This window comes from Mauremys reevesii, linkage group 2 (genome assembly GCF_016161935.1).
Source record: "Mauremys reevesii isolate NIE-2019 linkage group 2, ASM1616193v1, whole genome shotgun sequence".
NCBI classification, from domain to species: Eukaryota; Metazoa; Chordata; order Testudines; family Geoemydidae; genus Mauremys; species Mauremys reevesii.
In genome coordinates, this window is record NC_052624.1 from 191954175 (window position 1) to 191977789 (window position 23615).

Genomic DNA, 23615 nt, shown 5'->3' on the forward strand with positions numbered 1-23615 from the left:
ATCAGCTGGCAGTTCCCAAGGGGGTTTCTGTGATCCAAGCCATCACACATACAAATAAAGCAGTGTTGTGTGAGAGAGACTATGTGTGTAATATGCACCTTGTGACATGTGCAGACTCAGACCTTAGACTCAAACTTATAAAATTACCATTGGCTAGAAGATGTAAGCAGCTTTTCTCTAATTAGCAAAATTGTAAAATATACAGGAGTCTTCCACAATGGAAACGGTGAATGCAGACCAGAAAACCATTACTATGGGGATTTCAGGTTTGGTGGTATGGGCTGATGGCCCAGTGTATCAGACATGGTGTCTGCTCGGATCAGTGGAGCAGTCAATCTGCCCTTCTTGTCTAAGTCTCTATAGTCCTTTTCTGGAGGCAAAGATGTTAATTTCTGTCTCACTGGAGCATAAGGACTTCCTCTTACATTCGGCAGGTGTTATCTGGCCCTTGCCTTCAAAGGGCCTGGAACACCCTTTGGCTCTTAAGTCTCTGTAAGGGGTAGGCAGGGGAACCCAGGACCACTCACTCCATTGGTTCCAGTTCAGGGTCCTTAACTCAGGCAGGCAGAATCAGTCCTCAACAATTCTCCTCCTGTATCCTGAGCTCCTTCCTATCTTCCTTGGTTCCATAGGCTTCTGCAGCTAGAAGTTCTGGTCATCCATTCTTTGGGTTGTTGTCCCTCTGAGGCAGCTTCTCACCAGCTCACTGCCAGGATCTTCCCTCTCTGGCCTGCTTGATCCTCTGGAGCTGCCCCATCCTCCTGTTTCTCAGCTCTTTTATTCTCCCAGCTGTGGTGAGGGTGCTGGCTGGAAATACTTGCATTAACTCCTTGCTTGCCAAGCCTGCATGGTATATATACACCCCATGACAGGAGGTTATTTTAAATTTCTAGTCATGCTGGAAAATAAATAAGCTCAACAGCATTTCAACTTGTTCTTCACTTTACTTGGAAGGCATTTTTTGTCCATAATCAAATGTGTTCCTTTTCTTGCTCTGAGAATTGAAATATCCCACAGTGCTTTCATAAGAGAAGTTTGCACATTATCCCTCCATTTGAAGCTATGCTGCATGTTCACAGCATCCCGTTTCCCAGAGGACAGTAATCTTATAAAAATCAAAACTCTACCAGGAAAAAAATTGACATTTGAAGGCGTTGGGATGCAGAACTGAAGAACGGTTTCATATGACTATTCAGTCAAAGGTTTACATCCCTATGGATGGAATTTGTGAAGCCACAAATTCCATCACAAGAAGAACAGGGAAGCTAATGGCATCTCATCTTGTACAATGCATTTAAGAATTAATGTATTATGTTTGTTACTAACCATCCTTTGTATTAGAAGCTATGCCATCATTGTTTCCTGAAATTCCAAGGAAATTATTGGACTCCAGAAGTGGATCCTTTTCTTGCTAGGAAAGGAATCAGCGGACATTGGCCCAAGACACTCTATTCCTAATTGAATGTGCTAATAAATACAGTAATCTTATTTATTGATGTACATATTTGAACAGGGATATTAGATGTCAAAAATAAATTGTATTTTATAACTGATAGTTACACATACAAAAGTTACATAAAATTGGCTCGTATCAGGTCCTCAGACAGGCAGCAGTTTCTTTCTCTCTGCTGCCTCTTCCAAGATGCTGCTTCTAATTCCCCTGTGTCTTTTTGTCTTGATTCCTTCCGAATCATATAAAAATTCACTGTTCTCATGTAGAATGAGATCCACCAAACCCAGCCACTGTTGCGGCACTGATGTGATGGGGAATTGCCATGTACCAAAAATGCTAACAACAGATATGAACTAGAAGAAACAGCCTTATGTAACAGTCTCCTAGCTGTTTTCACAGCTGATTACACCTTACCATTACTCTGTGGATATACTAGAGAGGAGATGTGGTGGTCAGACTCGCATTTGTAAGCAAATTCCTTGACTTCTTTCAAGGCAAATTGGGGTCCAATGTTGGTGAATACAGTATCCGGATTGTTATATCTCACAAAATGGGCCATCAATTTGCCAATCACTGACTTACTTCTCATAGCAGGCAGGCATTGACCTCCCAAAAATATGAGAAGTACCTTGCTTTTCCTTGAAGGTAAGTAAAATCACTCTCACCTTTTCCCATGCTCACATAATAACAGAGTTTCTGATGCCAGTTATGACACAACTAGAAGGTACTGTAGCTTTCTGTCAAAAAGTGGAGTTACTATTTATTCCTGGCCAGTAAACACACTCTCAAGCCCATCGCAGACAGCTGTCAATGCCCAGGTGTGAGGCATGTATTTTTTGCATCACGTCCCTATGGAGTGAGGTGGGGACAACAGCTTTCTGTCTTCAAAATATGATTTCATTCTGCACAGTCAGCTCATCTTTAATTTGAAAATAAGGTTCTGCTTCTGCCAGTACTTGGCTTTTCTCTTCTGGCCACCCTGCTAGCAGCACTCTCTTGACTGCCTGTAGTCAGACGTCTTTTTCCTTAGCCTCATTGATTTCCATCAGACTCGCTGTTGACACTAGGCGTTAGTGCAGCATGTTAATGGATTCAATGTAGTGAACCTCTTCTCCCAACTCACTGATGCTGAGTAGATATGCCCTGCTGCGAGTGTTTGCTAACACCAGTACTCATCCTGGACAATATTTAATCTTTAACTAGTAGCACTGGAGGTGCATCAACATGTATTGCAATCTCTTTGGAGCACTTTCCATGACTGTGTCTAGGGTTTAGTGATCTGATTGCACTGTTACCGGGTGGTCATATTGTACTGATGGAATTGCTCCACTCCAAATACCACAGCCAGAAGCTCTTTTTTCTATTTAGGTGTGCTCCTGTTCAGTCTCTTACTGGGCTCTGCTGGCATAAGTAATCAGCTGCTCTTGCAAAAGAGCTATGCCCAATTCTTTCTCCGATGCATAACACTGGTGTGTCAGTGGCTCTCCTAGCTAGTAGTACTTGTTATCCTTTTGTTTCAGTGTGTCAAATACCTGTTGTTTGGGACCTGTCTAGTCCCACTCAACATCTGCCTTATAAGGTGATGTATGGGTTCTGCTACTGTAGCAAGGTATGGACAGAAAATGTATCATTCCTATGAAGTACTATATCCCTTTCACGTCCACTGAAGCGGACATGTCCCTGATTGCCTTGCTCATGTTGGGATCTGATTTCAGTCATTCTACTGTGGGCAGGCGTCCTAATGTATGTCACCTCATGCTGAGTTGCATTTTTCTTGAGTTTTATGTTCTGATTTCTGCATCACTGTAAAAGAGCTTGTAGTTTTCTGTCATTATCTTGCTAGGTGTCCAGTTTTCAACCGGAAAATCCGGTTTAAAAGTGGACCTGGTAGTGTCCGGAAACACTGTTGACTGGACACTAAAAGTCCAGTTACAGAAGTGACCACAACAGCCTCCCCACCAGGAAGGTGGAAGAGCAGCTGCTGCTGCCTAGAGGAGCTGCAGCTCAGCTGGAGAAAAAGAGAACTGGCTCCCAAGAACCCAACTCCAATGAAAAGAGGTAGGCACCAGTTCCGTACTGCCCTGGGGGGATCCTGTCCATCCCACTGTGCTTGCCCCCAGTCCCTGCCTCACCCCAGGGACCAACCCAGGCAGCCTCCTGCTAGCCAAACCCTGGGCTCCCCCAAGCTCTGCCAGTGCCACTCACTTCCAACCCATTGTCCTCTGCCAACCCAGTCCTGGGGTCCCCCACAGAAATTAAGGAATAGCGATAGATGAAGGGGAAAAAAATCAAAAAACCCCACCTTCTTCAGTACAGTGAGAAGAGCATTAGACATCACTTTTCTATTGTTACTGGAAGTTGTGAATTTTACCCTCCATGCATATATTGATATCTCAAGGATTTTAATTCTAATCCTGTTCTGGTATATATACACAGTATATAGTTTTGTTTTATAATTTTACTAGTATGTTTGTTACCATGTCCAGAAGTCTTTGATTTTTGGATGCCAAAAAAATTAAACACTACTCTTATTGATCAGATTAGGACATTATTTAGTAATAAATGTAATTAAGATCTGGCTTTAGAAAGTGCCATGCACTTAGTGTTCAAAAATTTTATGGGATTAGGAAGGACCAAATTAGGCTCTTTTATGAGGAAAAGTTTCATGCATGTTTATGTGTGCATTTTTAGGAAGTGTATAGTTGGTCCTTATGTTTTCTTGTTTGTCAGAAAGGAAGTATATGAGCATATAAAAGTATACGGTGTTGTCAAAGCATTACCGGTGTGGTGCTCTGCTCTCTCCGATGTTAATATCACTCAGCTGCGTGCATGTGTTCCCTCTGTGTGCTGCCCCAGCTCTTCGAAGATAGCTGACCCAGCAGACCCGATGAGAACCCCCAATAACCACAAAGTCTAGTAAGGTACGAAGGCACGTCGGCCAGGTTTATTGTCAAAAAAAGTACAGCCTCCGGCTCCCCGGCAAACGTAGTCCAAGGTGCTGCTGCGATACAGCTAGCCAGTACATATGTACTCCCTGACAATGGACTCAGCTCAGTCAGTGGCGGGATTTCCACTGCCCCCTAGGCTGGACAAAGACACCGCCCCAAGGATGCATTCTTATACACAGATACAAACAAGTTACACATCACACCTGACGTATTGAGGTGCCACCTTTCTACGTAGCAGGTTACAACCTTTCTACGTATTAAGGCACCGCCTTCTACCTTGTACATGTTGGTTCGAACAAAACAACTCTATCCATCATTTTACCCATTTGCCCCTGTCATTGGAATGGGTCAGCCTGTCCTTTCGTTATCTATGGAATGTTTCAGTATAATATGTTCTAATGCTGTGTTTATCCTTTGATATGCTAGGTGAATATGTATTTCTGCAGCATCAGCCCTTTTCCTTGCCAGCTTCTGTGAACCGGGCCGGCCTCTGGCTCACAGCTTAACTTTGCTTTATGTTAGCAAAGTCTTGTTCGTTACTTCAGTTCAGGCCTCTGGCCTCATACTGGGCCTTTATCAGGGCCTGCACTTACTACATACGGGGGGTGGGGAGGTGGAGAGGATCAAGCAATGGGGAAGGGGGAGGAGGGAGAGCAGCAACTGGCTGGGCCTCGGGGAGAAGAGGCAGGGCAGGAGGAGGTCCCGGCACTCTTGCTGGAGTGTCTCATGAGGCCCCCCAGGACCACAAAAGGTTAATCTGGCCCTGCCCCTGGATCTCTGTAACTCTCCAGCCTGTCAGTCAGTTTGTCCCCTTCTGAACTGTTGTCTCTGGGTGACTCTTGAGTAGCTTGCTGGCAGGAGCTCCTTTCTCCAGCCTGTTCACTCCCCGGAAGCAGCCCCACCCCTCTGCTTCCTAGCCCTTTTATCCTCCCAGCCGCTGTGAGACTGCCAAACAACAGTGGCCCCACAGTGCCTGTATTAACCCTCGTTGCTGGGCTAGCATACGGTACATACACCCCATGACACCTACTCAAGCCTTAACATGGTCTATATTGGCAGATAGAATGATGGGAAGATCTGCACATCACTAGATACCCCAACATAGTGTCCATCCCTTCATGCCCCATTTGTTTCAACTTCCTGTGCACTGCAACATAAGGACCTTATTTCTGTGCACTGCCACATAAGGAGCAGAGCAAAGTTTCTGTGATGTATGTTTCCCGCTGCTTCCTATGTGCCGAAGAACTTATTATTTACCCATCCCCCATTAAGGTGTAAGTACTAAAATCATTAACCTCTTCTGTGGGCCCCTGTTTCATATATTAATTTTAGTGACATGTTTGCGTCCATGTCTGCAATTCCATTTACTGCAACTGAAGCCAAAGCCTGCTTGCTGGCAGAACAGATTACTTAGGTCCTTGTAGTCTGTGTGAACTGGCAGAAGAGCAAGATAATTGAACAACAATAAAACACAGGGTCAAACAAAGAAGGGGGGAAAGAACAACAAATATGTGACAAAAGCTTCCTGACAAATAGACAAAGCCTCCTACCAACAAGCTACAATTAGCAAGAGCAGAGCTAATGATTATAAGTCATGCTGGTGATCTTTTGTTTTGGCATTTAGATACACACACACAAAAGCTTCCCGTTAGAAAGCATGTTTCAAGAGAGCCTCTTCCATCAGTCTATTATCATAAACTGTCATACATTGTCATCTCTCATGGGAATAGCTGCCTGACAGCAACACTGCATTTCTAAATAATACATCAAACAGAATTTGTCATTTACAGCCATTATTGCACTTCTCTGTATATGAGTTGTAGCTCTATTTTCTTATTAATTTAGAATTTCAATAGCCATCTTTGGTTGCAAGGGGGAGGAGGAAAAAACGCTGCTGGAGGAAAGATGTCATCTGTAAAGAATTGTTAGAGTACAAAATACAAAACACAAATAAAGAACTGCTGTGGAATTTGCAGGTAGAAGGAAAGGTGCTCATTACCTGCTGACATAATGACTTATGCCTCTCCTGTCAGTGTAACTAATTCAACCCATGGGGTACGCAACTTCATTTCATTATTTCATAGAGTGAAGGGTGTGTAATATGGCATAAAATAAATAAACATTAACAAAACAAAACAAATAAAAAAGCATCCATGGAAATGTCACTTCCTGACAGTAAAGAGAAAATGGCCCTCTAAAAATAACTGTAATACAAGAGAGTACTCATTAGTTTTAAGTGTCTTTTGCAAATCCAAAGTACACTATCAAGAAAGATACTAACCTCCTTCTTCAGAAGTTCATCTCAGTAGTTTATGTTTAAGCTAATTTCTAAATACAAAAAAAAATAATTACGTATCTATGTGAGGAGCCTTGTTTGCAGTGTTGCTGTAGCCTTCTTCGTCCCAGGCTATAAGAAAGACAAGGTAGGCCTGGTAGTATTTTTATTGGAACACGAAGCACCACTGAGCTCTTCTTCAGATCTGGGAAAGGTAATCAGAGTGTCACAGCTAAATATGCTGGAACAGATTGTCAAGAATAAGGAGTTAAGACATATTGCAAGAAAACATTCTAATACAGTGCTAATTAGCACCTCTGTAGTCATAGGATAAAGGAGAATTAGGGGATTATAGATGGTTGTAATGAGACAAAAAACAATCTCTCTGTTGAGTCCATGATTTTTGGTGTCTATTAGAGTTATGTATTTAAGCTCTCAGGTCCATCTTTTGAAGGTGTTGTGCAGATTTCCTTTGAGGACGAGGACTGAGAGGTCAGATACAGATTGACTGTTTTGTGAAAAGTATTCACATGGGTGAAGGGGTGTTTTATCATTTTTTCTGTGAGAGTTCATTTGAGAGCGTAGTGATTGTCTAGTTTGGGGGTTCAGTTCCCCTGATGACTGCAGTCTGAGTCACCAGTGTTGCCAACTCTCACAATTCTGTCACAAGTCTCGTAATGTTTGGTGCTTTTCTCAAACCCATAAAGTCAGCAGAGACACACTCTCTCTTTCTCTCTCTCTTATTAAATAAAAGTACATTTCTAACTCTTATGGCTGCAGGAAAATGCTTGAAAATGTTACCTGAGTGCATTCTAAGGGTTCAGAAACCAAACAGCAAATAAAAAGCACCCAACAAGGATTATGTATTTTTCAAAATCTCATAATTTTTAAGCCAAGCTCATGATATTTTCCTGAGGGGGGCGAAGGGTCTGACTCCTGATGTTTGTATGATTGGAGTTGGATACTGAGTGTCTGTATGCAGCCATAGTTCATTACATTATTATTTTGTAATAGAAAATATTGTTATTGCTGAACCCTGGTTGAGTGCATGTGGTCATGTATGTTTTTGTGTCTATCCAATGTACATATATATTTGCTTCATTGCAGTTATCGCAATTAACACAGGTATTAATCTTCCTTGAGAGCTAAGGTATAAATAATTGCCTCACCTCCACAGTGAAGGGACATACATCTTGTGCTGGTCTGAAGAAGTGCTATATCTATGGCATCATCTCCTCCTTTCTCTGACGCCATGGAGACATCTTGTGCATACTCCATGAAGACAGCTACTGGCACTGTGAAGTGGGGGCAGCCATTCTCACATTGGGCACCCACATCATAGCCATCATCAACTTGGGTTGCCCCCTTGCCTCATCATGAGGTTCTGAGAGCTGAAGCAGCGAGGAATTCATGGGTATGTTTCTGACAGGTCCAAAGAAACTTGAGGGCAATAGGAGCATTGTGGAAATACAGGGCCTCCACAAATTGGCCTTGGACTCTGATGAATAGCCTGAGCTCCATGTGATATCTAAAGGGGATCTGCTGATCTTTGGCAGCAAACTCCATGCCAGATTTGCAGAAAAGCAAGCTCATTAAGGAGGCAATTAAGAATGAATCTCTTGAGAGCAGAAGACTAAACTCTCTAAGTAGCTGGCCTTGTTGGTGCAGCTCACTACTCAAGAAAGAAAACCACTTTGCATTCCAGACCAAGTACAAAACCTATTTATGTAACTTAAATTTTTCACAAAAATGTCATTAGTATTTAAAAAGAGATAACGAAGTACAATTGAATCAAAATGAATAATTTCTCAAAATTGTGGATGGGATACTTTGCTCCTTTATCATATTCAGAACTTCCATTAATATTGTTGGGATGGGAGAAAGAGAGAGAGAGAGATACTAATTTATTTTGTTTTATTTTATTTAGTACTTTTCAAGTGTTCAGACACATTTTAGATTAGATTAGATTAGATTAGATCAGATTAGATTAGATTAGAGGGAAAACCTATGGCCTAGATTCTCTGCTGGTGTAAATTGGCAGAATCTGAGCCAATGAGTGTAGGTTTGCAGGTTTTTTCAAAGGGAACAATTCTAAGTCAATTTGGTATGTTTGAATGCTACTTCAATATTATCCAAGCAAACAGTTAATGTTTTAAATTTTTCTTAATTATTGGTGGAGGGATTCATTCACAATGGATGTTCCCAAAATGGCCAAGAACTAAAAGGTTCCTAATTCACATTAATCTAGTCTTGTTTTGAAAAGAACTTTGCTAACATGAACTAGAAACCTTTCAGTTCACACCAGCAGAGCCCGCACAGGGGTGATGCACTGCAGCACTTTGGTGACCACTGCTATTTATATCCCCATAGTCTAAGCTTCAGGGCAATGTAGACCAGCTCTTTTTCCCCTCAAAAAGACACCCCTTTCCAGCAGTACTTGGATGCCTTTGACACTGGTGCAGAAGCTTGAAATCTTTTTGCCAGCAGTAAATTTGATAATATTGCACTTTATAGTCAGGCTATTTCTAGTGTTCAGTTAATTTATCTCGGCTGCCAGACACATTGACTAATTAACAGATGTTCAAGTAGTAAAATATTCAGTCCTTCTAAGCATCAAATAAATTTTCCACACAAGTATAACAATTAAACAACCAAAAAGGGAAGGATGTGGAGGTGGGAGGGACTAAGGCTGTCAGCAGTTACACAAGAAATAGGAAGGGGCCATTAATATAATGGAGCATTTGAATTGATCTGTCTACCATCAAAGAACAATAGTTGGCAATGACTGTATCTTGAAGATTAAAAAAAATCAACAAAGAAGGAAATAAACAGAAATGAATGAAAAAATGAAAGAAAGGTAGAGAGCCTTTACATGCTTACTCTGACACTTCTCCCCCTTCCTTTTCTTTTTTTCTTATTTTTTTAAAGTGAGATTTAATGATTGACAATGCTAGAGAATGAAGCTGATTGTCTATTTTGCTAAGGACACTCTATGCTGTGTTGGGGAAACAGCACCTGGGAAATACCCATTGATTAAAGGGATTTCCTGACAGTGTAAAGCTGTGGAGTAGATCTAGGCCAAACCCCCTCCCAATCCTTGGCATACCGGAAGAGCAAGGAGAAGGAAAGAGAGTGCAACTGTGCTCTGGCTATCTCTGCTTCCCTTCAGCCATAAGGGGATATGATAAATAATTACAATAGCCTCATCACAAGAATTAAATTGAGCTGTTAAGAGGGGGAAAGATTTTTAGTCAGACAATTTAAATGTCTTTGTTTTTTTGTTTGTTTGTGACACTACTTATTTAAATTCATTTTGGAGAAAGGAAGATTTTTTTAAAATATTTAGCACCCTCAGCAATTCAATTAAGGTGCTAAGAGTTCTCATTAAATATCCCTTTGACCTCCCAGAATTTCTCCAGCAAAGCCATGGAAGACTAGAGTTGACATCTCCAATATCTCTGAGGTTAAAAAAAAAAGTAGGAAAACAAATAAGCAAATGCCAGACCTTCTCTATGCCTCATAAAGGGAAGGGGGGGGAAGGGCACTCACCCAATATTTTAAAACATTTTTGCAGTTAGCCTAGAAGTGAAACACAGACTTCATCATGTTTGAGTTTTAGTCTGATTTTCAAACCTACAATGTCTAGTGTATTTATACTTGGACAAAAACGATTCTGCCCATCCCTACTACACTACCTTACCCTGTAAATTATTATTTTTTTTAGCAGCTGTGCCAGCATTTACAATAATTTTGCTCTTCTTTTAACACCTTTCTTTGGGTTAACGAGATATAGCATTACCCAAAATAAACTATTACAACAGAGACTCAAATGTTATTTGTTTTTGTAAAGAAGCAAATTATGTCACCAATAATAATCACGTTGTTTGACTGTGAAGATTGTAATAACTCTGTGCACAAATGGAAAGCCTCTGCCCTCAAATAAGATAAACTATGCAATACGTTAATGGGATTTGTTTTGTGTTCTTGGCTCCCAACCACCTGCTGGCCAAGCATGAGCGCTGACTGGTTAATTTGATTAAACATCCACATGGGTAGATCTTGTTGGCTTTTCAACTCCAGAAATGTAACAACTCATTGGCTGAGTGACAAATTGTTGTTGAAATAGCTCATCTATTTAAGGTATTCTAATGCAGAATACCATTACTAGACTCTGAGAAAAAACAACACTCAGGAATCCCACAAGTTTAATTTTCCTTTTATTAAAAGAATCATCCTCACATTCTCTACTTCCTCCATCGAAGTGAAATGATCTGTAATAGATTACCCTTTAATGGTTATATTGGGAATCAGGCACGGACATTTTCCATTCTGATATACAGTGCCTTCAGTTTTGTCACATTGTTCTCTGTGCAATAATGTGTGCTACCATGGTGATACAACTCATGGCTATTGGAACAAAACATTCTTAGTTACAATATCTTCTTAATACAACAGTGATGTTTACAGGAGCGTAAATGCAGGCAAAGCCTTGTTTAAGCCAGTGTTTCTCTGGAAAGAGGCTAACATACCTTAATATAACATTATTCAGCAGAACCCATTATCTAGTTTGCAAGTGTAAAGCAAAATTGGTTGAATTGCATGTTGTTTTACTTGGAGAGGCTTTACCTGGTGTCCAAAACCATTTAGAGGGGTGGAGTGAGGAGAAGGGAGGAAAACCGGTATTTAATTTGTGACGAAACAGTATTCTCCAGACAGGAAGTGTATAAACTCTTGGGCCCTTAAGGACATTAATCTTTAGAATTCTAAAATGAGGGAAAGTAGGCAAGGAAACTTGGTTCTCTCTCCATCTGCTTCTACTTCCTCCCTATCCCTCTCATCTCTGGACTGAGACCTCTTTTCCCCCCTTAGTCCTTTCACAGCATCCATCTTTCCCAGAATGCCAGAAGAGTTCTCCCTTTGATAGTGGGCCAACATAGTCATGGCACCAAACCATCACTCTTAACCCATTTCCCCATCCCACAGGCTTTCAACATGGAACAGGTCATGGCTCTATACCAGTGTCCCTCATTCGTGGCACAAATATACCTGGTCAAAATTTAGTGCAGAAGATGGAGTTACATACACTATTCTCCCAGTATTATGAACAACAGCGACTGTCTCAGCTTTTCATTCACCTAGGGTTGGGACACCATATTTTCCCTGAAGATACTCTTCTCTGTCACTGCTACTTTTTTCTGATCACCCCAAAAATGTATTCTTTTTTCCTCAGTCTCCTTGTTCATTGGGGAAATTAGACTCTAGAATTATAAATTGGATGTTTAGGATAGAGTTTTCAAAAGACAAGCTTTAGCTTCATGCAGAAAAGTGCAGAAGAGTCATTAAAATAAATGTTATTAATCCAAATTACTTCTGTAAAAAAATGGAACAAAGTTCTTCTCTCTGATTCACTGTTTGACTCTCTTATCTAGAGTTTAAATCTCTATCCTATGAATTTAAGTATTTTGATTATGTTCATCCTCACAAAGCTATTGTTTGATGCATCATGCATATTGTAGCCCCTTTTTGACGTAGGCATCTAGTCAAAGTTTGGAGCTCATGGAGTCAGATATTTTCTTTGTTGCAATCTGGCTTATTTATAAGGAATGTACAAAGTCTTGCTTCTCCAAAGGCAGAAGGAATCAAAAACAAAAGAAGAAGTTTCTTACAGCCCCAAACCTGTTTAGCCAACAGACACAAAAGCTCTCTCTTTTTCCAGGGTCACATTGTGCTCACAGGCTACTGCTTGGTTTTCTTGCTTTTTTGCCTCTGCCTCTCTCTCTGTTCTTGTCTGTTCTCAGTTTGCGTGTGTTCTGCTCCCCCACACCCAATACTCAGTAAAACCCCTCCACCCACATAGTCCAAACTTCTGGGTGGGTTCACAACCACCTTTTGTCTTAGGTGGGGGCTTCAAGTATGTTGATTGAAGGGTGTGTTCTCACTCAATCTCAAAGATGTTTGTGATCCAAGCAGTCACCAGTACCTCCTCTCAGGATAACAATATTCTGCATTCATCCTATGGGCAAAATTCCCAACAATATTAATGGAAGTTCTGAATATGATACAGGAGCAAAGTATCCAAGAGTTAGCCACATTAAGACATGGTGGAGAGAGTCTGGGTATCTAATGGCTGGATGAAGGTATATTGCTGTGAGTTGGCTTAGATGGCTGAAAGAAAACTGCTGCATTTCTTATCTAATACCTCACTGAAAGCAAGAACATAGCAAACTTTTTAAACTGTCCCAATAACAATGACCATTGGTTCAGGTCTACAAAATGGTTGACCACAAACCCTTTCGTTCATTTACTAGAACTGTCCTGAGGCAGCCATACAGAACACTGTGGGACAGTGAGGCCCAGATGACAATTACACACTACAGAACAATACCAAGAGATACTAGAGCCTCTGCTGCTGCCTTTCACATCACTTGTCTGTTTGACTATCGTAGCCATTTCTTATCAATTTGGCTTGAAACCCATCTGAAGTAAAACAAGACCCTTTACACAGGGAGCTTTCCTTCATGAAAGTACTCCCCTTCCAAATTAAAATCTTCAGTCAGGCCTTGAAATGTTGTAGCAAAAGAAAAAAAAGATACGCTTTCTAAAAGTCTGCCTTTCAACTCAGCAAATCAAAATCGATGTTGTTTTCCTTCTGCATTCCTTTCTTTTACTGAATGTAGTCAAGCGGTAGGGGGAGCACTTTGTCACACTCAGGATTAAAGTAATATAAAGGTCTCTGTGGTTTGGGGCAACTGTATGTTAAATAGTCATACAAGACCTCTATGGTGCTCTTCTGAGGTGCTCTTCGGCAGGATATTTTTGCAGTGTTGGTGACTGTCTTATGAAAGGCCCAATGGATTCTCACATTAATGGGTCAGAAAGAAAGAGTCCTACTCATAATAAGTATGGGTCTTGATTTATGTTATTCTGTCCATAGGTACCTGGTTAATGCAGAACCAATTTCTGCAGTATCAGTAAGAGAATTCTGCAGCACCATTTACTGCATGGAGGTTGGAGGACATTTGTGATTCTGTGCCATAGAATCTAGTCTCATTGCCTTAACTCAAGAACTGACCTTTCACTACTCCAGGGCCATGTCTTTGGGCCTGGAATCACTTACCATCCTGGTACCTGAATGAACATATCCTCAGAAAGAGTTCTTAAATGGTTCTATAGGAATATATGCAAGTCTTACTGACAAATCACTGTTTGATAAAAGGGCACTGCAGCAAATGTAGACCTAGATAGGTAGATAGAGCAAGGCACTGAAAATATTAAAGGAACATATGCTACCAGTAAGTTGAAAGCAGGCATTTAAAATGGAGTTTGCTAGTGCCTTTTTTTTTCCAACATGCAATTTTAACCTGTGACTAAGATCACTGTTTATTAAAGCTCTGACTCAGTGAAATGTGCTTCTTCCACCCTGAGATAACGGAGGGAAAAAAAGGTAAAGTTTCAGGAACCCCAGAGAGTTTTAAAGCAATTTGGTAAAACTGCTGATATGAAACTTGTTTAATTGTTGAAGCTAGGTTTCTTGTTAAAATGATTTTAAATTCTAGTGAAGTAGAGGCCCCTTTAGGGTTGTGTGACTCCAACCAGCAGTTCAGCACAAGTTTAAGAATTCTATAAAGTCAGGGCTTGTTTGCCTGCTTTCACAGTCAAGGGTCAATTAAAAGGTTCATGTTTGAAATAATGTGATTTGTCCTTGGTCAGTTCTCTGTGTGAACCTACACATAAAGTCTGGGTTTATGCATATTCATACAAGTTTGCTAGTTCATCAGAACTGGGATTGGGTCATACTAGCAAATATAAATCTAGGTACTCCTGAGGTGATTAAGAGAGTGTGTATCAAGAAAGATCACATAATAAAAATAACTTTTAAAATAAATGTAGAATAAGGAGAGGAAGAGGGCGGAGAAGAGGAGAAAAAAGACTGCAGGAGAGGAATACGCAGAAGAACGGTGATGTGGTAGTGCAAAGGAGAGGAAAAGACAGGTGTAGTAACCAGATGTGCAGACTTGATCCTTGTTGGTTACCAAGATGGAGGTCCATCTTAGATTTGGAGTCACTATGCTGTAGAACATATTAAATAGTTCAGTATCTGCAATGTATGGTGGTTAAGGCACTAGACTAGATTCAGAAGATTTAGGTTCAAAACTTGCTCTACCACATGTTCCCTAGATAGTATTTCCCCCTAACTCATGTCAGCCAGTGGCAACAACACAAATTAGCCTCTATATGCAGCACCCTGCCATGTAGAAAATGCTGTTTCTAAAACTGGATGAGGTCTGCTGACCTCAAAGCATTGTATAGGTGACATGCTCATTCCCCTACAGTGCAAAAATCCAATATCAGAGAATTAATCCAGCTTCACATTAGGGTAAGAGCAGACAGAGACCTAGAAAATGTAATTGGGTCTGTGACTGAGCCCATATTAGCCAATTGTTGGTGTGGCATTATTTTATCTGGAGTAGGTAAAATGAGATTGCCTCCTTCTTTCAGGTGATGAGTGGTGGTAAAGAGAAGGGAAGGCTGGAGATGTGCATCAGGAAGGTATTGTCTACCCTATCAATAGGCTCTGCTCATGTCTTTGTAGCTTTCAGTGGTCACATCAGCTAAAAGTACATTTTTAAAAATGACTGATATGACCATGTAGGATCAAGCTGTGAGGGTGTGTTTTATTCCCCTCTAGCAGTTAGCAGGAAAAGAATGAACATTCTCTTCCTGAGTAGTGAAAAAAGCTCACAGCTGCATACCCTAAATGCAGGGATTGTCTGAGCTGGACCAGCTGAGATTAATTCACTAACTGCCCTCAGCTACTATAAGAGTGAGGTGCTGTGACACAGTGCATTTAGCTGGTTTTAAAAGACAGTTTCTTCCTGAGACTGTAGCTAGACTGTTACCTAGGGAGGGTCTGATTTTTCCTGAACACAGGCTTTGGCTGAACAAAGCTGTCCTCTTCTGGTAAAAGTCATTTAGAAAGACTGAAGAAAGCTATTCTGAGTTCTTAGTTAGGAATGTCTGATGGGGAGTTTGCTGGGCTTCAAAATGTCTGGCCACCTCTGTGAGCTAAGTGAAAAGGTCCTGTGCTATAGTACCTAGGTGTAGCTTGCCTGCCTGTTGCACAACTACAGATTGCCGGTCATGAAAATAATCTCATGCGTTACCATCAAAGTATTTGTGGGAGCGTGAGGGTTATATGAAAAAGCAAGGTTGCTCTTTCCCTGAATACAGCATGTGACAGTTTGCAGGAGTTAGTAAAATCCTTTTGTGTCTCAATTGTCCTCTTGTGTACACAATTGTACAAAATATGAAGAGTAAAATGGACAGTGTAGGGAAGAGACTACACAACTATGAAACATGTTGAAGACTTTCTGTCAATTAAATTAAATTGGTGCTGTTCTGGGGTTTCTCTGTGTTGCATTGTCCTCAAACTTTTGTGCTAACATATGTAGATTTGATAGAACTAATTAATAAGCACCTCAGTGCTGGAAACCCCACAAGCTTGTTTATCTGTTCTGACTAAATAAACAAAATCCTATGGTCATATAATAGAAGCCTTGAAATTATCACAATATTTACTTTTATGGGACACTTACAGTCCATGTTTCACAGAAGTTTGCCAGCAGAGCAGGTAGAAACCTCATAGCACACTAAGAAATAAGATATTCCTTTTAGGCATTCATGTAAAAGGCATGCTTAAGGTGACATAACTAATCTGAATAATAATTCTCAAGAGACATGACTTTCAAAAAGGTGAAAGAGAAATACTGTACTAACTAGAAATGTTCCCAAGCCATAAAGTTTAGACCAATCTATGTCCAAACACCGTGACTGGTGACTTTCTGAGTTGGGAAGGGATTGGCTTAGCCCATCTCTAATGTTCACAACTAACATCTCTCTCCAAGACTTAGAAGAAGGAAGCAACACAGAGACAGGAATAGCCAGGCAGGGAAATAAAAGATGTAGGAATGGTCACAAAGGCTTGCAGAAATACATTCACAGCTAGAGTAACACCATGGAAGCTAAGATTGTTTTATTTGATTCAGTCATTCTGACAACGAGATTAGCAAGAGGCAGACTAGACATGTATGTCCTTACACAGTACATTTAGCATGAATAATGAAGCCAGTGACATTTTGAACAGGACAGCTATCTTAGATCTGTGCAATCAGCTAACTTGTGAGAACCAGTGGCAATAGTCATGGTTCACCTTTTTGATTAAAGAGAAGTTAACTGTGTTTGTTAATGGATCATTTGAGAATAACAGAATATGTGTGATCTCAATCATACCAATCATATTTATATAGATATTCTACACCTTTTCCAGATGCTTTAGGAGAATAGTCCACTAACTTTGTCCACTATAGTCCATTTACGTTGGAGTCATGAAAAGGTGTTACAAAACAACAAAGCAGATGAATACACAGCAGCAGGATTTTCAGCTATCTATGAAAGGAATATTTTGCTTCTGTAGATGTGTAAACCTTGTGTAACCAGATTTATTGCCCAGCTAATATTTAATTGAAACATTTTAATGGAATTCAAGAAAAAATTACAAAAGAGAAAGTTATCTTAATTTTATGGTGGTGAAAGTGGAAACAGTAAGGTATAGGGATAAGTAGTAAACCTCTGCCTTATAGTGTTTCCATAGATACATCAAGCTGTAGGATGTGCTTGTGGATTGTTCTTTCCACTTGTTCATAAAGTTTGCTCTAGTGGTCCTTATGCATTACTCACATAATCTAGAAATATGACATTTTGCACCTGCCACATCCTCCATTGGCACAATTACCAAAGAATCTACACAATACACAATGTAAATAAGTAAAAACAAAAATAAAGTTTGTGTGAGATTGGAGATAAGGCATCTTATGTCAAAACTGGCTCTAATGCCTTGCCCATTTCCCAGTCTAATTAGTGAGGTACTAGGATGTTGCATGCTGCCTCAATTCACATCTACCTGGTAGACAGCAAACCCAAAGATGTAAAAGGTGGGATTTCTGTTTGAGCTGCTGTTGGGGCAGATTGCTTTGAATACAGCGATCTGCAAGGCATTACAGTTTGTAAATGGTGGGAGTCACCATGGTTTGTAGATGTTGTAGTCACCAGTGAGTTGTGTATGTTTACATTTTAGGCAATGTGAATAAAAGTGGAACAGAGGCATAGTCATCTTTATTTAAATAACTTCTTTTTGAATTTTGATAAACAAGTTCAATTTTCAGCGATTGTCAAGCATATCTAATAGCAGTGTAGCATAATTACATTAACAATAAACAACTTTACAGCCCTTGCATATATCCTTGCTTCTGACTATGTAAACTATTCTTGTCATATTATCTAAAGCAGTAAAGGAAACAGCAGTTTTCCTTTTAAGTCTCATCCTCTACTGATGCCGGTGTAATCACTGTAGAATGTCAAATCATTACAGTCACTAGATTCCTTTGCAACTACAAATTCAGATGAGAGTGAGAACTTCAATTTTCTTCATTTTTCCTTTGTCAGTTACTTCAGTACTAAACAGGAGATGGAGAAGTTTAAAAAAACTGTGAAAATGTTGAATGGCCATGGACACAAACGGCCACAGTCTCCATGATCTTCCATGCAATATCTGTGATTTTTCATATTCTAAACCACTGCTAAGGCAGTTTGCTGGTTTTAAGTAATAATGTCAATTGATTTCTCAAGGCAACCATGTCAATACTTTGGCCATTCTGTTGTCTCTTTAATACTGCTTAGCTTAATCATTACTAAAAATGTGAGAACCAGGAATTCAGAATATTTTAGACTATTCTAGAACAGAACTTTTTGGGTTCTAGAACTCCACAAATTGTAGGACTTCAAGGTTTTGTGCCCAAATGGAGAGGCATGGGAAATAAAGATGTATCTACAGGGAAGTAGACATTCTTTACAAAAGGTTCTAAAATGTCTTATGAAATCCCTAGCGTTTTCCAAATATTCTAGAAGTTTTGTGAAGCCCCAAATTGTCATAGTTTACCTGTCTCTTGTTGCTACATCTCAGTGGGAATAGGTAAGAAATGTCTCTGCCAGAGAACTGCGATACATATGTAGTTGGAGATGGGACCAGAGCTTACCACAGACTTCCTATGTGACCGTGGGCAAGTTACTTAATCTTTCTGTACCTTAGCTCCCCATATGTAAAATGAGGATAATGCTTCCTTTCTCTCACCCTTTGTCCTTCTTGCCTATTTAAATTGTTAGCTTTGGGGGAAAGAGACTGTTGCCGTGTGTATGTACAGTGCCTAGCACAATGCGGCCCTGATCTAAGTTGGAGATTTTAGATAGATATAGATATAGATATATATAATAAAATAATATTGTCACTGGATGTTTTTACACTCTTCTTTTCCAAAGTCATATTTTTTTTCTTTAAGTTGGCCTCTGGTTACTCAGTTAATATGACTAAGATATACAACAAGCTAATTGGGAACTTTGATACTATGTCAGATCCTTACTGATGATGCCCCTCATGCAAAATATGTAATGCAGCTTTTGGAGAAAAATGATGTTTATATACCTCTTTGACAATGACTCCATTTTATAGCACATCTTTTGTTGTGTGGGGATTTATGAAAATATCCCTGTAGAAAATTTTCTTTGAGAGACTCGTTACTGACTATTCATATACAATGAGTTTAAAGTCTGTGGTCTCCTTGTTAAGCAACATCGGTTCCATTTTGCGTTGTATACACATTTTGTATGTGAGGGGGATGTAGTCACGTACTTGTACAGTTTATTAATGTATACCTAACTTTTATTTTGTTATGCCTTTTAAATTTCTCCTCCTTCTCCCATTAAGCTTTATAGTCTATCCTAGGTACCAATTTTATTGATTCTGAGGACTGAAGGCATGGTATGACCAAGAGTGCTTTAAAATTTCAAAATACTCACTGAGATTCCTCAGATATTTGACATCTTCTAGGCTGTTGTGTCTTAGACTGTACTCTTTCAGTATTTCTCCTATTGATTTTAAGTGTAGGGGGCAGCGTTGTCTGGTTTGCCAGGGGAAGGGGTTTACTGCTTTAAGGAGGGGGCAGAGAGGCACAGACATTGCTGCTGAAGTAGAATGGGTCAGTGTGGAGATGCTTACTCACAGAAGTGGATTAAGCTTTTGTGTGGCCCTGAGCCAGAGCAAATTCCCCCCTACTACTCTGTGCTCTTGCTGGGGAATTGGGGTCAGGGCTCGGGGGCTTGCCCTGCTCCACCCACCCAGAGTTCCTCCAATAGGGGAGTGGTGTTGGGGCACAGGGGCTTCCCCTGCTCCCGGGTGGACAAGTGGAGCAGGGCAAGCCCCTACACCCCGACCCCACTCCCCAGAAGAAGCACCAGGCAGGTGGAGCAGGTCAGGTCATGGGGGCACCCATTTTTCCAGGGGCCCCCAATTAGCCAGGGGCCCTGGGCACAGGCCCCATTGGCTACGTGGTTAATCCGTCACTGTTGACTCATCCCCCAGGGACTGGAAAAGAAGGAAGTCGATAAGGGCCAAGCCAAATGGGAGAACCCTTTTCCCCAGACCAGGCAGAGCAGCACCCATCCTCCCACTCTCAGAAGTGGTGAAATACTAGGTTTGGTCAGGATCCTCTGTGAACTCTGTGAGTTACTTTCTCTGGGGGCTGGGAAGGAATTTGTCCCTCACCAGCACATTGGCTCAGGCGGAATGAGGTTTTTAACATCTTCCCCAAAGTGCATTCAGGTGGGGGGGGGCTAAGTTAGGGTGAGCAGGGAATGGGAGTTAGGCTATGATGTTGTGACACATTCTGTAAGCATGGGGCAGATGTCCACTGCAGGTATTCCACAGGAAAGAGATACAGTGATCAAATAAATGGTTTGGTAAAGGATTTAAAGGAGGTGTTTGTTAAAGGAGCAGAATGGGAGGGGGGTCAGGACACCTGTGACTGGCATGGCTCTTTCATTAGACAGGGGGATGGTAAGGTCCCAGCAGTGGGTTGGCTGGGGACCAGGATGGGAAAGGAGAGTGAGCTGATGGAAGCCCGTGGGTAGATATTGAAATGATCATAGACTTCCCCTGTACATGTTTATCTGCTGGGAATCTCCAGACAGTTGATAATAAAGTTGCAGCCCAATTAAACCATACCCAGTGTTTCCTGTCCTCCTTCCAGTATAGCTGGACCACAGAACTCCATATCCCATTAGGAGCCAGTAATATCTAGAGATTTGTTTTTACACCCTCCCATGGGTGGCAATTAATTTGACTTTTTCTTGAGAGAAGAGAACCTTGACTGTGACCCTCAAAACTGTGGTCTGACCTTCAGATACAAGTCCAACAGTACAGAAAGTTGAGATGGCAGGTTTCTCTGGAGTAATAGCAGCTGCTGTGGGAACTCTGACTGCTCTGTAGAACTAGTTCATTTCTGGTTGCCATGGTGAGAGTAGATGTATACCACACGCTTCTCCTGTATGGGCTATTAGTGTTATGCTTTTGTTCCTCAAAGTCAAAATTAATTGTTTGTGCATATCTTCCACATGAGGTATGTTAATGAACTGAACCAGTGGACAAACACTCTAAGCACCCGCCCTTTAAGGGAAACAGGACTCTTCTCTTTGCCCTTGTTGAAATTGTGCATGCACAATAAATGGTCCATGCATCATTATTCTATCTGCAATACTTACTTGCAAGCTCCTTCAACAATATCTGATATTTCTTCATAAAATGTGTCCTATGACCTACCTTGCAACTACAACACCACAGAATTAAGCACAAGCTAATCACAGAAGCCTTGTTTGTGACGAATAGAGCTGTTAGAACTTATATACTCTGTACTTTAATTTCAAATGAGTGTTTTTGCACCATAAAATACATTTACTATGCAAAACTAATTTTGACATCCCACCTTTTCAATGCTATTCTGGGTGGCTTGTATACATTAAACAATTTCTGTCTTTCTTCACTTTCTGCCTACAGTAACTACTTTATTTCCAGTGCCTGAAGTTTCTCATAATGCTTTTAGTACACCAACGGCTTCTCTAATAAATTTCAAACTTACATTACCTTTGTTTGATAAAATGGATAAATGAATAAATAAATATACCTTCACGTTAGAAAACTGGGCACAATGAGGTACCTTTTTTTTTTTTTTTTGGAACAGTGTTTGTAAGGGAACATCACAAGGATAAAGCCATAGCAAAGGTTCCATGTAATAGCTACTTTGTGCTATTATCACAGGAATATGTTCCTTCTTGCTTAGGGACTAGTTGGAATAGAGGATTATTCTAGGAACAGATTTCTGTACATTTTGTTAAAGCTCATGTTGCCAAGGAATTATGATACCTTAATTTGTATCTCATGGCCCAGATCAGTAAGACACACAACACAACTGGTACTGTCAAGTAATGTAGAAGGAATGGCTCCCACGGTATTAATAGAGCAGAATCTGAAAAATCAGCTTTTTAGAAGCACTTTGGTTGCTGTTGAAGACACTAATGTGGCAGAGGATAAGGCAACTGGTAATTTATGGTTCCAAATTGTAAGTGGTGTGATCTGTTATATAAGTATTAAAATGAGATTTTTTTCTTGGCCCTCACTGTGAGGTGCACCAAGCAAAGAGAGCAAAAAAAAATGGAGCAAAATTTGTCATGCAGGAAAGAGACTGAAGAAAGACCAGACAAAAGCAAATTTATCTAAAGGCAGAAGGACGGGAAAAAAAAAGAATTCCAAGAACATAGGAGATCTGACCTGACATGAGAACACAGAATAAAACAGAGCATGGTAGAAGGATAGGCAAGCAACCATCTGAGGAATCAGATGTGGGATACTGTTGCTGGCAATAGGCAAACGCCTTCAGAAGGAAAGGCGATCATCCAGAATCTGGAGAGGACCAAAGGAGATCAAGAGTCTTAAGATGGCTCTTTCACCCTATTTAAAAATATACATCCAGCACAAAAAAGAGAAAATGATCAGCAAAAGTTAGCAAACCATTACCCCCTTAATTTTCAAAGCACTATATAGTGTTTTAACCTGCAACTCTCATTAAGAGAATGGGATTCTTCTGATTAAAGCTCCACCACTAGGAAAATGTAAGGATTGTTGTCAGTCCTGTATTAATGTCTGGGTCCTGAGGCAAACAATGACATTATCTAAATTGTTTATGTGATTGCAATCCTACAAGCCTTTAATGGCCCATCAGAGTGAAACAGTTTCTCACACACACACACACACACACACACACACACACCCTAGTAATAATGGAAAAACAAAACGCATGCTATAAGGTCATAGCTAGAAAATTTTATTCCAAATAATTGTTGTAGTTATCAGAAGCCAAGACAGCAAAGCTTTGTCCTAGTCATTGATTTTCTGACAACTTGGGCTTTTAAAATTTACTGATTTAATGCAAAAAAAAATCGCTTTGACTGAAACTTACTATATTCATTGTAGCCTGTATCCATTTATTCTACATGAATAGAGAAAGATTACACAGACATTTCTTAAGATGAAAATTCTAAATAAACTTCTGCTTTGCATCAAACAATAAATTTTCCCATTAAAATAAAAGACAAAAATGGTTTCCAAGAATGACTGTGTATGTGTGTATGCGTACGCACGCATGTGGCCGTGAGTATGCACCCATGCACTCTCTCTGAGGTAGCCTAGAGAAATGTGGACTCCTACCCTTGTCACATAGTTACATTGTGAATAAAGAATATGCTCTGAGGAAAAGGTAGCAGCTGTCACTCTGATACATTAGTCTATAAGAGCACTGCGAGACCATGACTGCCATTCCTGTTGAATGTCTGGCTAAGCACTCTCCTTCATATATTATTAATGTTCATGTGAAGTGAAGGTGCATGTTTTTTACTCACTGCACCTCTTTGCTGTAGCAGATGATGTATAGCAGAGTCTCATTTGTATGACAGCAGGCTGATGTTGAATGCCAACCATGGTATTTAGAGGGTTATTGTT

At 40.4% G+C, this 23615-nt stretch overlaps 1 long non-coding RNA gene across 2 annotated transcripts in view; it reads left to right on the forward strand.

Annotated features, from left to right (window-relative positions):
• The first annotated feature begins 18573 nt into the window (after positions 1–18573).
• LOC120398656 overlaps positions 18574–23615 on the forward strand; it is a 30336-nt gene continuing 25294 nt past the window's right edge. For both annotated transcript variants that reach the window (XR_005594611.1, XR_005594610.1), the window contains exon 1: positions 18574–18704. This is a non-coding gene — a long non-coding RNA (uncharacterized LOC120398656). The remainder of the gene's footprint in view (positions 18705–23615) is intronic.